The 12,213-nt window shown below is 36.3% G+C and overlaps 1 protein-coding gene across 2 annotated transcripts in view; it reads left to right on the plus strand.

Moving 5' to 3' along the window:
* The window catches only part of LRRC4C (leucine rich repeat containing 4C), a 1,320,805-nt gene that overhangs the window by 1,116,556 nt on the left and 192,036 nt on the right, over positions 1-12,213 (plus strand). The window lies entirely within an intron of this gene.

Genomic DNA, 12,213 nt, shown 5'->3' on the forward strand with positions numbered 1-12,213 from the left:
AAGCAATTCTACCGACCAAGAAGAAGGGAGAGAAAGGGGGATAAAGAGAGGCCAGAAGAGCTGCTATAATGGAGTTTCCTTCACATGGAAGAAAAAAAATTGAAATGAGGAATGAGTATTTTTTTCTGTTACCATTGAAGGATCGGAGAGACCTACCTAAAAGGAAAAAAGGCTCTTTAGAGGTTGCATCAGGATTTTCTTAACCTAGCAGCACACTAAGATAATTTCTCCTGGGTAATGGAGGAAGCCACAGGACTGAGATTCTCCCTGCTTTAAGAAATATTCTAGGCAAAATTTTTCCCACCTTCCTATGTGAAGTCAGATATTTTCAGAATCACAATAGACATGCTGTCTGTGCTATCACAGAGCAGATGACTGTATAGTAGACTACTACCACTTACGTTTTTACTTATTTTTAAACAAAATAAAAACCCATTACAGATAGTAATTTTCAATTTTTGAGGCATACCGTTAAGTTATTCTGTAAAGGGCAGGTGGAGGAAACAGTTTAGGTAGTAAAAGAGCTTAGTTAACTCCTCAGTGTACTTGTCTCAATGGGGATTTGAAACTCTAATTTAATAAACAACCTGTGTACATGGATTTATTTATTGGTAAAAATAAAACCAAGGAAATATAATGTATTAAAAATATAAAAAGGAATCGTAAGCTTGAAGAAAGTAAAATAATGGACTTGGTGCAAGACTATGAACCAAGCCAAGTATCTGTGGAAGGTAGCAGGATTGACTTGATATTCTGCATTAGATGCTGCCTCTATAATGAATGAACCCTGCTCCTTTCATATTTGTGTTTTATCATCTAAGATTGAAGGTCATTTCATTCCAAAAAAATGTTTGGTTTATTTTGATCATTTTATTTGTTCAAATTTTGATGATTTGTCCTTTTGACTAGACTGGAGCAGTAAAGGCAAAATAGTAATAATAATAATAACAATATTAATAATAAAAATAAATTAGACCATTGTGTCTTCTATAGAGAAAGAGCAAGCATCAGGATTGACTACACTACTGTAAATACATATTACAAGGAATAATTAAATACATATTATAAGGAATAATTAATAATTAAAAACAAAATAGGGTTACTATCTGGAAGGTAATATCTATACTTGATATTATTTGGCATAGATGAGTATAGCGACGTTTGGAAATTGTTTATTATCAATGTTCTCAGGTATGTCTTTCAAGAATATCAAAGGTCTACTAGACTGATCAATATTTTTAATTTGACACTCAAAACTTATACCTCTGGAAGCTAATATGTAAGCTTAAATGTATGGTTAAATGTATAAAGGCTCTGATCCTGCCTGTGTTCACTTTGAAAGGAAGAGACTACTCCTTGCTAGCAGGTTACTGCTGCTGTAGAGAATATAGACTTCTGCTCTCTAAAAGACGAGCCTGATTTCTGTCATCTTTCCCCTTAAGAATGGAATGGGAACACTTTAGATTTAAAATAAGCTGCTCCCTACCTTTAAACAAACAAAAAAAGGTAGCATAGTGTTGTAACTTGGTAATGAGTGGCAAAAACCATATGTGAACTAATGAAACCATGAAGGAAGTAAAGTTAATCTAGTAATTGAGAAGATGATCTCAGGAAGGAACATGTAGGATGGACCAAGAGACATGCAGAGAGACGTTTCAGTATCTTGAAGAAAGACATAGAACGGCATGGGTTTCAGGAAGTATAATCACAAATGCCTACATTGAGGAACTTGCCTGCATGGCTACAATTGTCAGTGAAGTATGAATTCATGAAAAACAGGACAGATATGTAATTTATTGTCAGCTCTAGAATTTCAAGGTAGAGCATCCTTCTGCTAAGATTTCAGTCTGGATACTAAGTTATACTTAGATCCTGTGGAAAGTATAACCCATTATGCAAAGGGACATCTAACCCTAGAAAACTAAAATACTGTGCTGAAACAAGAATGAGGAATAATAAGGAAATGGAAAGACTAGGATTGCTGTGAATGAACCAAATCCAAGAATGCTTTGCAAAACAACAATATTTAAAAAAGGAATAAAGTGGTCATAAGTCAGTAGGATGTCCTGCTCCTAAAAAAAAAAAAAATATATATATATATATATATATATATACACAAACCCTAATTTAGGACCTTTACTGAAGACCCCAGAATTTCCCCAGATTAAGTTCAATAAAAGAGGTTTGCATCATTGAATTTTAGCAAACATTAGTTGAATAAATGATTAAATGATTCGATTAATTACGAATGTATGAGATTATTTTCCAAAATATACATGTGCTCATCTAATTTAGAATGAGTAAATCCTAGTTTTCTCCTTTTTCCCCATATTCCCACAGCCTTTATAACATTTTTATTACTATATTAAGGAACTAAATTTTTTAAAAACCAGGTAACTTAAGAGAAAGGTATATAGATCCCCAATAGGTCTATCCTAAAAAGTTTATCTCAGAAGTTCAAGGCTATCTGGTTTCCTAGCACCCATAAATCACAGCTTAACCAAATCACATCATAGTGAAAGCATTCTAAGTTTAATTTTGCCTTGAGATTTATGAAGCTTCTAATGATATTTACATTCATTCATTTGATAAATAAATGCATAACAAATTCTATAGAATGTTTGGATATTCAGAGAAATTTTCCAAGAACCCTTTGTGAAAATTTATTAAACTCCTAGAGATCAGAAAATACAACCATTCATTTGATTAACTATCATAACTCTTCATTTTCTGTTGCCTGTAAGCATTGTCATGCAGATTTTTTTGTCCTATCTGAATAGGGTTTGGCCATATCCTTACTGATGTTTACTTCTGTCTTCTTTTTGCTAGTAGAGGGACTGAGAATTACTGTCTTCCAAAAGGTCAGTAACTGATTAACTGGCCAAAGCAACAGATAGGAACAAGTAAAGTTCCAAATAGCCTTGTCAGGTTTCTGATTCATTCACAAAAAGTAGACATCTACATGAGTAAGTTGTGGTGGCTGTTACTTTATGATTGACATTTTTATTGAGCAACAAATAGAGTTCTACTTATTTCTGAAAACATATCTATAAATTGAATTTCCACAATGTCTATAATGAGTTACATAATTTCAAGTGAAACAACATTATTGCCTCCAATCTCAAAAGAACTGAAAGAATATTTGCTATTATTACATCTGTGGGAATTTTTTGATAAAAAATGCATAGACTTTTTCCAGTTTGGGATGTCTCTGAAATTTGGCTGTATTGGTAGTGGCTAAAATAGTTATTAGATCTAACTCATAGAGTTCTTGCTAATAGAACAAACATGCCCACATTCCCATGATTCAGTCCTGATTAACAAATCTGTACACTGTAAATCTAATGTAGCCCTACTCAGGGAGATTGTAAGCTCTGTGGGATGCCTCCTCATTGCTCTTTAAATTTAAAACCAAATTAAAACATCCTGTAGTGGTAAGAGTTTAGAGAAAGATCATTTTTATAAATTGCTGTTCAGAGTATAGTTTAATATAACTCTTTCAGAGACCTATATGGTATGTAATTCAAATGTCTTTAAAATGTGCCACTTCCTTCTAATATTGCAAATAATTCAGTGGATAAATGAAGACATATCTACAGGCATGATCATTAGAGTATTGTAAGCAGTTGCAATATATTGGAAACAACTTAAAAAACTAAAAATAGAGTGCCTCATAGAGTTTATTGATGTAATGAAACACTATACAGTGTTTCACAATGCTGCTGCTGCTGCTCTGAATGTATAGCTATGGGAATACATTTATAATATTAATTTTAAATTTCTGATTACAAGAAATTATGTAAATGTGACATCAATAATTTTATATATTACATGTATCAGGAATGTATATGTGTAGAAAAATATCTAGATAATAGTATTTTGGGGGGTAACATTTCCTTGTTTTAAAGCAAGAAATAGACATGTAAGTACATAAACTAGGAGAATAAAATAAATTACAAACTAAGCAAAAGCTATTTAAAGGATAAAAATGACCTCTTCCTCCTCTAAAACACACACACATGCACACACACATGCCACCCCTTTATAATCCATATTGGGTTTTTTAATTTTTTCATTTTTTCCTGTCTGTGCAGTATTTTTTTTCAGCTTTATTTAACTGACATAATAATTGCACATATTTTGGGAGTATATAGTGATATTGCAATACAGATAATATATATTGATTAGCATATTCATCACCTCATCCCTTTATTATTTCTTTGTGTTGAAGCATTCAATATCCTCTTTTTAGCTCTATGAAACTATATAGTATATTTTTGTTAACTAGAGTTGTCCGATAGTGATACAGATCACAAGAAATTATTCCTTTCTAGCTTTAATTTTGTATCCTTTAACAAATCTCTCCCCATCTCTGTTTCCCCTACACTTCCCAGACTCTAGTATCTTCTGTTCTACTTTTTACTATTATGAGATAACTTTTTTTTAGCTTCTACATATGAGTGAGAACATGTGGTATTTAACTTTCCGTTCCTGGCTTATTTCACATAACATAATGTCCTCCAGTTCTATCGATAATGCTGCAAATGACAGGATTTCATTCTTTTTTATGGCTGAATAGTATTTTATTGAGTATATATACTGTATTTCGGTTATCCATTCATCTGTTTTTGGGCACCTGGGTTGAATCCATACCTTGGCTATTGCGAATAGTGCTGCAATAAGCAAGGGAATGTAGATGCTGATTTCCTCTCCTTTGGATAAATGCACAGTAATGTGATTGCTGGATCACATGGTAGTTCTGTTTGTAGTTTTTTGAGGAATGTTCATATTTTTCTTCATGGTGGCTGTACGTGTTTACATTTCCAACAGTATATAAGAGTTCCCTTTTCTCTAGATCCTCATTAGCATTTGTTTTTTTGTTTTTCCTTTGCAATAATAGCCATCCTAACTGGGGTGATGATAACTCACTTCGGTTTTAATTGGCATTTCCCTGATGATTAGTGAGGTCGAACATTTTTTCATATATTTTTGGCCATTTGTATGCCTTCTGTTGAAAAATGTCTATTCGGATCATTGAGTCATTTTTTTAAAAATCAGATAGTTTGCTTTGTTTTTGTCTTCTGTTTTTTATTTATTTTTTATTCTTCGCTGTCAGGATGTTTGAGTTCTTTTCATATTCTAAGTATTAATCCTCTGTCAGATAAACAGGTTGCAACTTACTTCTCCCATTCTGTAGGTTGTCTTTTCATTCTGTTCATTGTTTTCTTGGCTGTGCAGAAGCTTTTAGATTTATATAATCCCATTTATTTGTTTTTGTTTTTGTTGCCCATGCTGTTGAGGTCTTACTCATAAAATGTTTTCCCAGACCAATGTGCTAAAGAATTTCCCCACTATGAACAGAGTGCGGTGGCTCACACCTATAATCCCAGGACTTTGGGAGGCCAAAGTGGGTGGATCACGAGGTCAGGAGATCAAGACCATCCTGGCTAACAGGAAAACCCCGTCTCTACTAAAAATACAAAAATACCAAAATACCAAAAAAAAAAAAAAAATTAGCCGGGCGTGGTGGCAGGTGTCTGTAGTCCCAGCTACTCGGGAGACTGAAGCAGGAGAATGGCGTGAACCCAGGAGGCGGAGCGTGCAGTGAGCCGAGATCCCATTACTGCACTCCAGCCTCGGCGACTAAGCGAGACTCCATGTCAAAAAAAAAAAAAAAAAAAAAAAAAGAATTTCCCCCCATGTTTTCTTTTAATTGTTTCATAGTTTGGGGTCTTACCTTTAGGGCTTTGATCCATTTGAGTAGATTTTTGTGTATTTAAAACTAGTTTTGTGCTTCTGCATATGGATATCCAGTTTACCTAGCACCATTTATTGAACAGACGGCCCTTCCTCTGACGTACGGTCTTGGCACCTTTGTCAAGAGTCAGTTGGCTATAGATATATGAATTAATTTCTGGGTTCTCTATTCTGTTCCCCTGGTCCTGTGAATTTATCATGTTTTCATGTTATCATGACTCCTCTGCCTTAATCTGTAACAGTGATAATAACTTGTGCCTGTTGTTGTCATAGAATTGAAGGGCTGCAACAGCCAGCAACATGGTAAAACGCCTGGGAGGAGGTGAGGAGTAAAAACTAACATAAACAAATCTGTTTGATCAATTACAAATAGGACAAAACAAAAAGAGTGTGAGATGTAATGTCCAGAGGTAGAAATTGACAAGAGACTTTGAGGATGGTGAAAGGGAAAGGCAATCATTTATTTGCCATTCACCAGTAAAGCTAAGACCACTTCTGGTGTGGTAGACATTTGGGTCTCAGTGAAAGGAGTGGATGAGTGGCAAAATTGATGGACTTAGACTTCTGCAAGCCTGTAAAGTGCAAAAGAGAGGGCACCTTGTCAGTGAAGGTATCAAGGTGTTGCCTGGGAGAGCTTGAGCCCTCATATAACTGCTGCCCAATCTCTGGAAGCAATTAAATGCTCAAATAAATGTCCTTCAACTTAAGCTGACTACATTTTCATCCAGATTGTTGACACTATCCTTCTGCTAGACTATTGGAACCATGACCACATTGTATTCATGGAGTAGTTAGTATCTGCGAGGTAAAGGAAAATCCTTTTGCAAGTAAGACTAAGGAACCCCTCAGTAGCTCTGGATTCTCTTGAATTTGCCTTTCTTTTAGCATTCTTGGATAAAACTGGGTTGGTGCTGTGAAGGGTTGGGAATCCCTTTTTAAAAAGGTCTTGAAGGCATCTGTTCATGGAGGAGTTTACCTAACCCAGTCTACTTATCAATACCACTATCCTAAAAATAATGGCAGGTAATAATAAACGATGTGAATAAATTCCCATGCATATGGCTAGAACTAAGCTCCTTTACACGAATTATCTCCTGGAGTCACAGCACCCTTTTCACCTTTACTTCAAAGGAGGAAGACAAAAGCTAAATAACTTACTTGTTCAAGATCATTCAAATGGAAAGGAAGTAGAAATGGGATGAAAACCTAGGCAATATGATTCAAATCTTCTCAAGCATTGGTGGCTGTATTGTTTATTTATGGTTACTGTTATCGATTAAGGTAGCAATAATAATTCACAGAAACTGACAGAAAGTATAACCAAGCAAGAGTTTCATGCAACTCAGAATTTAAATTTTTCAAACTTTTTTTTTTTTAATATCAACAGAAGGGAGTTGGTGAGTTAGAACTCCATTGTTCATCTTGAGTTCTCTTCTTTGGCCTTAACCCAAGGAGTAAATCTATGATAAATAACAAGACATAAGTGAACTCCATAGCTTTAAGACACTGAGACATACAAAACCATAAAGCACTATAATGTACATGAAAGGGGAAAATTATTATTATTATTATTATTTTTGAGACAGTCTCACTCTGTCGCCAGGCTGGAGTGTGTGGCATGATTTCAGCTCACTGCAACTTCCACTACCAGGGTTCAAGCAATTCTCCTGCCTCAGCCTCCTAAGTAGCTGGGACTACAGGCACATGTTACCACGCCCAGCTAATTTTTGTATTTTTAGTAGAGACAGAGTTTCACCAAGTTGACCAGGATGGTCATGATCTCTTGACCTTGTGATTCACCCATCTCTGCCTCGCAAAGTGCTGGGATTACAGGTGTGAGCCACTGGGCCCAGTCGGAAAAGCACATTTTAAGTATGGTGCATTTGGCAAATGGCAACGTTTTGGAAAACAGAGGTGAAATAAAAATTACCTGCTAAATCTCAGCTATTATACAGCATATTTCATCTGAGAATACTTAAAAATAAAATGCCCAAGAAGGCAAACTATTAAAACTTCTATTTGTATGTGATCTTATTTTCTCTGTGTGCCGAAAGATATTTTCTTTCCATGTTGTCATTGTCCTCATTGAGCACTCACTCATTAAGTACATGTTTATTGAACATGTACATTATACCACAAAACTAGGCACTAGGGTTACCCAGGAGAATAAATGCTGTCTTCTGTGAAGGGAAAGAAAGACAGGCCCTGAGAGCTTAATATCTTAATAGTATGGTAGAGATAAGAGGAACAGATGCACATTAACATAAAGATATATACGCTTGCCCATATACGCATATGCTATCTTGCCACACTGCAGGAGAGAAATATCAATCACACTGAGGATATTAACAGAATGTCTGGGTGGCTTCCGCCTTGATCACAGAGGATTTTATGGATGAGTTGAGTTTTGAAAAGTTTTGGAAAAATAAATCACAGGATAAAGTATGGTTGCACAGAATATACAGACGTTTTCTGTTTTGGCAGAGAGAATGACACTAAGGATCTAAGGAATCCTCAGTATCTTTAAAAACTGTAATTTGAACTAAGAACCACCTCAGGTGAGCCATACAGTGTATCACATTCAGAATTAATGCATATGATTTTCAAAATATTTTCAAATGGACCCCAAACAAAACAAAACTCTTTGGATTCTTCTTTAGGACCCAGTCTTTGGAAATGAGATAATACATAGTTATTATGCTTAATTCTAATAAATAAAGTAAACCAAAGTCCTTTTAAAGGCTTTGATTTTAAATCAAACCAGCATAAAGTCAGCACTGAAAATTAGTTTTCAAACTTAATAAACATATTACTTCTCTCACCCTTGAATTCTTTATTGAGGAGGCGGGATGGTTGTTGTGAGTTAATGCATGTAAGAGCGTAGCACAGTGTCTGTCACATAGTAAGTGCTCATTAAATGTAAGCTAGACTAGTGCTTCTTTTTGTTTCTTTAATAGAGATGACTGGAGGATACAGCACACAAATCATGCATGTACTGATTGATGCACAATGATAGAAAGTTCTGTTTTTGCTTCAATAAAATAGGTTTATTGATGTTACTATAGCCTATAAATCGTGGCAAGCAATGTGGTACAGTGATGAATAAGATAGACTGCTACCTGGAAGGGCATCAGAGTCTGTTAGGGCCCATTTTCAACTAACCACAATAGCTACTTGGGGGTTCTGATTCATTCCTTATTTACCTATAAATTCCTAAGAAATTCAGGGACCTCAAAAGCATTTTCCTTTCATAAGAAAGCATTTCAAAATGCCTCTAGCACATTGTTGTATTGAAGCATTGTTGTACTTTTGAAAATATGTTCCAATTTATAAAATACTTTTACCCTCTTCACAATATGATCTTCATGATTATTCATGAAGAATAGGGCTGCGGGAAGTAAATGGAGAAGCAGGGGGATGATTGGAGGAAACTGATACTTCACGGACTTAAATGACTCTCCCAAGCTAACGGAGTTAGTGAGTAAGAACGCACTACTTTCTTCTGCATTAGGTTGCCTCCATATAGGATGAGCAAGTCACCTGTTATTCCCCTGACTCCAGGTAGGGCCAGCAGGAGGGAAGAAAATGGGCCTTTGGCATGCTTCCCCAGAATTTTCAGCATCCCTCTTCAACCATCGTTTTCCTGCTCTAGTCAAACATATCTTCTTGCTGCTCCTGGGGGCCTGAGCAGCCATTAAGATCACACTTTTGATAGGGCATGGGGGCTCTTGCCTGTAATTCCAGCATTTTGGGAGGTCGAGGAAGGTGGATCACTTAAGCTCAGAAGTTCAAGACCAGCCTGGGCTACATGGTGAAACTCCGTCTCTACAAAAAATACAAAAAAATAGCTGGGTGTGGCAACACACACCTGCAGTCCCAGCTACTTGGGAGGCTGAGGTGGGAGGATCACTTGAGTTGTAGAGGTGGAGGTTGCAGTGAGCTGAGATCATGCAATGGCACTCCAGAAACAGAGCAAGACTCTGTCTCAGAAAAATAAAAACACTTCTGCTCCTTTCTTCTCCATCCCATTCACTCAAAACTATTCTACCCTGTAATGATAATAACTGAAATGAAATAGGGTATACTCATATAATGCAATATTATTTGGCAATAAAATGGAATGAAATACTGATATGTGGTATGGCATACTTGAAAGCATTATGCTGAGTGAAAGAAGCCAGATACACAAGACCGCACATGGTATGATTCCATTTATATAAAATATTGAATATGAATATGATATGGATATAGATCTATATCAATCTGAATATACAATAAGCAAATCTATAGACATAGAAAGTAGATTAGCGTTTACTGATGGCAGGGTGAGGGCTTGGGAATGACTGCTAATGGGTACAAAGTTTCTTTCTCGGATGATAAAATATTCTAAAATGACACTGTAATGATGGTTGCATAACTGTGAATATGCTACAGTACAGCCTGCATTGGTGTGAACAAACCATTAAGGGTGACTCTGGTGACGGCTCAGAAGGAGTAGAAGTGAGCTGTAAAGAAAGTTCCATACTTCTTAGAGAATACCTATATGATCATGAACAGAATGTTGATAGAAATATGGGTAGTACAGCCCATTCTGATGATTCCTATGCATGAACATTTTATTGGCTCATGTAACCAGAGTAGCTTCAGGTATAATTTGATCTAGATGTTTAATACCTAATAAGCTGATACATGGAATCTATCACTCTTAATCTCATAGCTCTACTTCCCTCACTGCTGACATTTTTCTCAGGCTGGTTTTCGTATGTGGTGGCAATGAAATTCCCAAACTCCAGATTCACATTCCATCATTTTGGCCACCTCAGTGGATCAAGGGTTTCTCCCTTCTTATAGTCCATGGAAAAAAAAGTTTGTGGTTGGCTTGTCTTGAGTCATTTGCCCAGCAATTATGTTATCTGACAGTTTAAGGTATTTGTCCTCCTGCCTTTCTCTTATAAGGACCCTTATAATTACATTGGACTCACCAGATCATCCAAGATAATCTCCCATCTCAAAATATGTGACTTAACCATACCTGCAAGGTCCCTTTTGCCATGTACGAGACATAGTGACAGGTTCCAGAGACTCAAATATGGACATTTTTGGGGGGTTGAGGGGAGGCATTATTCAATGTAACATATTTACAGTGCTATGAAGTGTTAACGCTGGATCTTTAATCCATGTTTCCCAAATTGAAGATCAGTTTCTCCTCTACTTTATCACAACTGCATCATATATCAGTGGCCATGCATAAGCTTGGCTAGATTTCAAACTCTCAGGGAAAAGAGAATTACACCTGCCATAGCAAACAACTGTATGTGTGTTGGGGGAGAATGCGTGATTGTTTTCTGAAACCACAGGAAGAGATGAGGGGGAAAAAGGTTCAGTTTCAGTGCCGTCACTCCACACTAGCAGTGCCTCCTTGGCTCTCTTTTTTGATTAATAAAGCAATAATGTAGATTTGCTTGTACCTCCTTTATTTGATAAATTCTGTTTCTAGCAAAAGAATACAAATTCCATCAGCAGGCAAATCACTTAATAGTTTTCAAATGACAACTATAATTCTTTCTCAGCTGTTCCTACATGTGCACAGAGAAACAGAGAATTAAGGCAGTTGCATGAATAATTTGAACAATAAACCTCTATTGGCTCAATTATCTATTTCAACAAGCATCTGGAGATAAGTTTAATTTTGTGTTCTCTAACTTTTCTTAGTTTACTTTAACGTTTTTAGTCATTGCCTTATAATAAGCCATTTATTTCTTTTGTGTCCTAAATAAAATTTAACAAACATTTAATGAGCAACTAATATATGCCAGCAACTGTACTCATTTCGCTGGTGGCTAAAAAGACAGAAAACAATGAATCTCATTCTCATGCAGTTTTCAGTTTCAACAGGAGAGATGATACTATTATACACATAACTATACAACATGGCAGAACAAAAATGACATTTGAAAGTATTTAGAGGGAGAAATATCATGCAGTTGGAAAGAATTAGGGGAAACTTCCCCTAGGAAAAGAATTTTAGAGGATGGATAGGCGTTTGCAAGGCAGAAGCTGGGTTAGAGAGTGTTGCAGTAGAGAGAGCCACACAGGCAAGGCGGCAGGACAACCCAGGACTAATCTTGGGAGCCTCAAGTATGTTGATACGCTAGGGAATAGGGAACGTGCAAATTTCTCCCAATCATTGAAAGAAAGAAAGGGACACTTTACGTCCAGTATTTAAAACTATCTGATTTACGCATCCCAACACCCTAGCAGTTTTCAGTAGGGTGGTGGGGAGGAGAGGATTAGTTCACGTCTGTAGACATTTTGATTGTCATAATGGGGGGTGAGGAGGTGGAGTGGGGAAGAGAGGATGCTACTGCCATCTAGTGGGTAGCGGCTAGGAATGCTGCTAAACAACCTACAGGACCTAGGGTATCTCCCCAAGCAAAAAAAAAAAAAAAAAAAAAA

This window comes from Theropithecus gelada, chromosome 14, assembly GCF_003255815.1.
Source record: "Theropithecus gelada isolate Dixy chromosome 14, Tgel_1.0, whole genome shotgun sequence".
NCBI classification, from domain to species: Eukaryota; Metazoa; Chordata; class Mammalia; order Primates; family Cercopithecidae; genus Theropithecus; species Theropithecus gelada.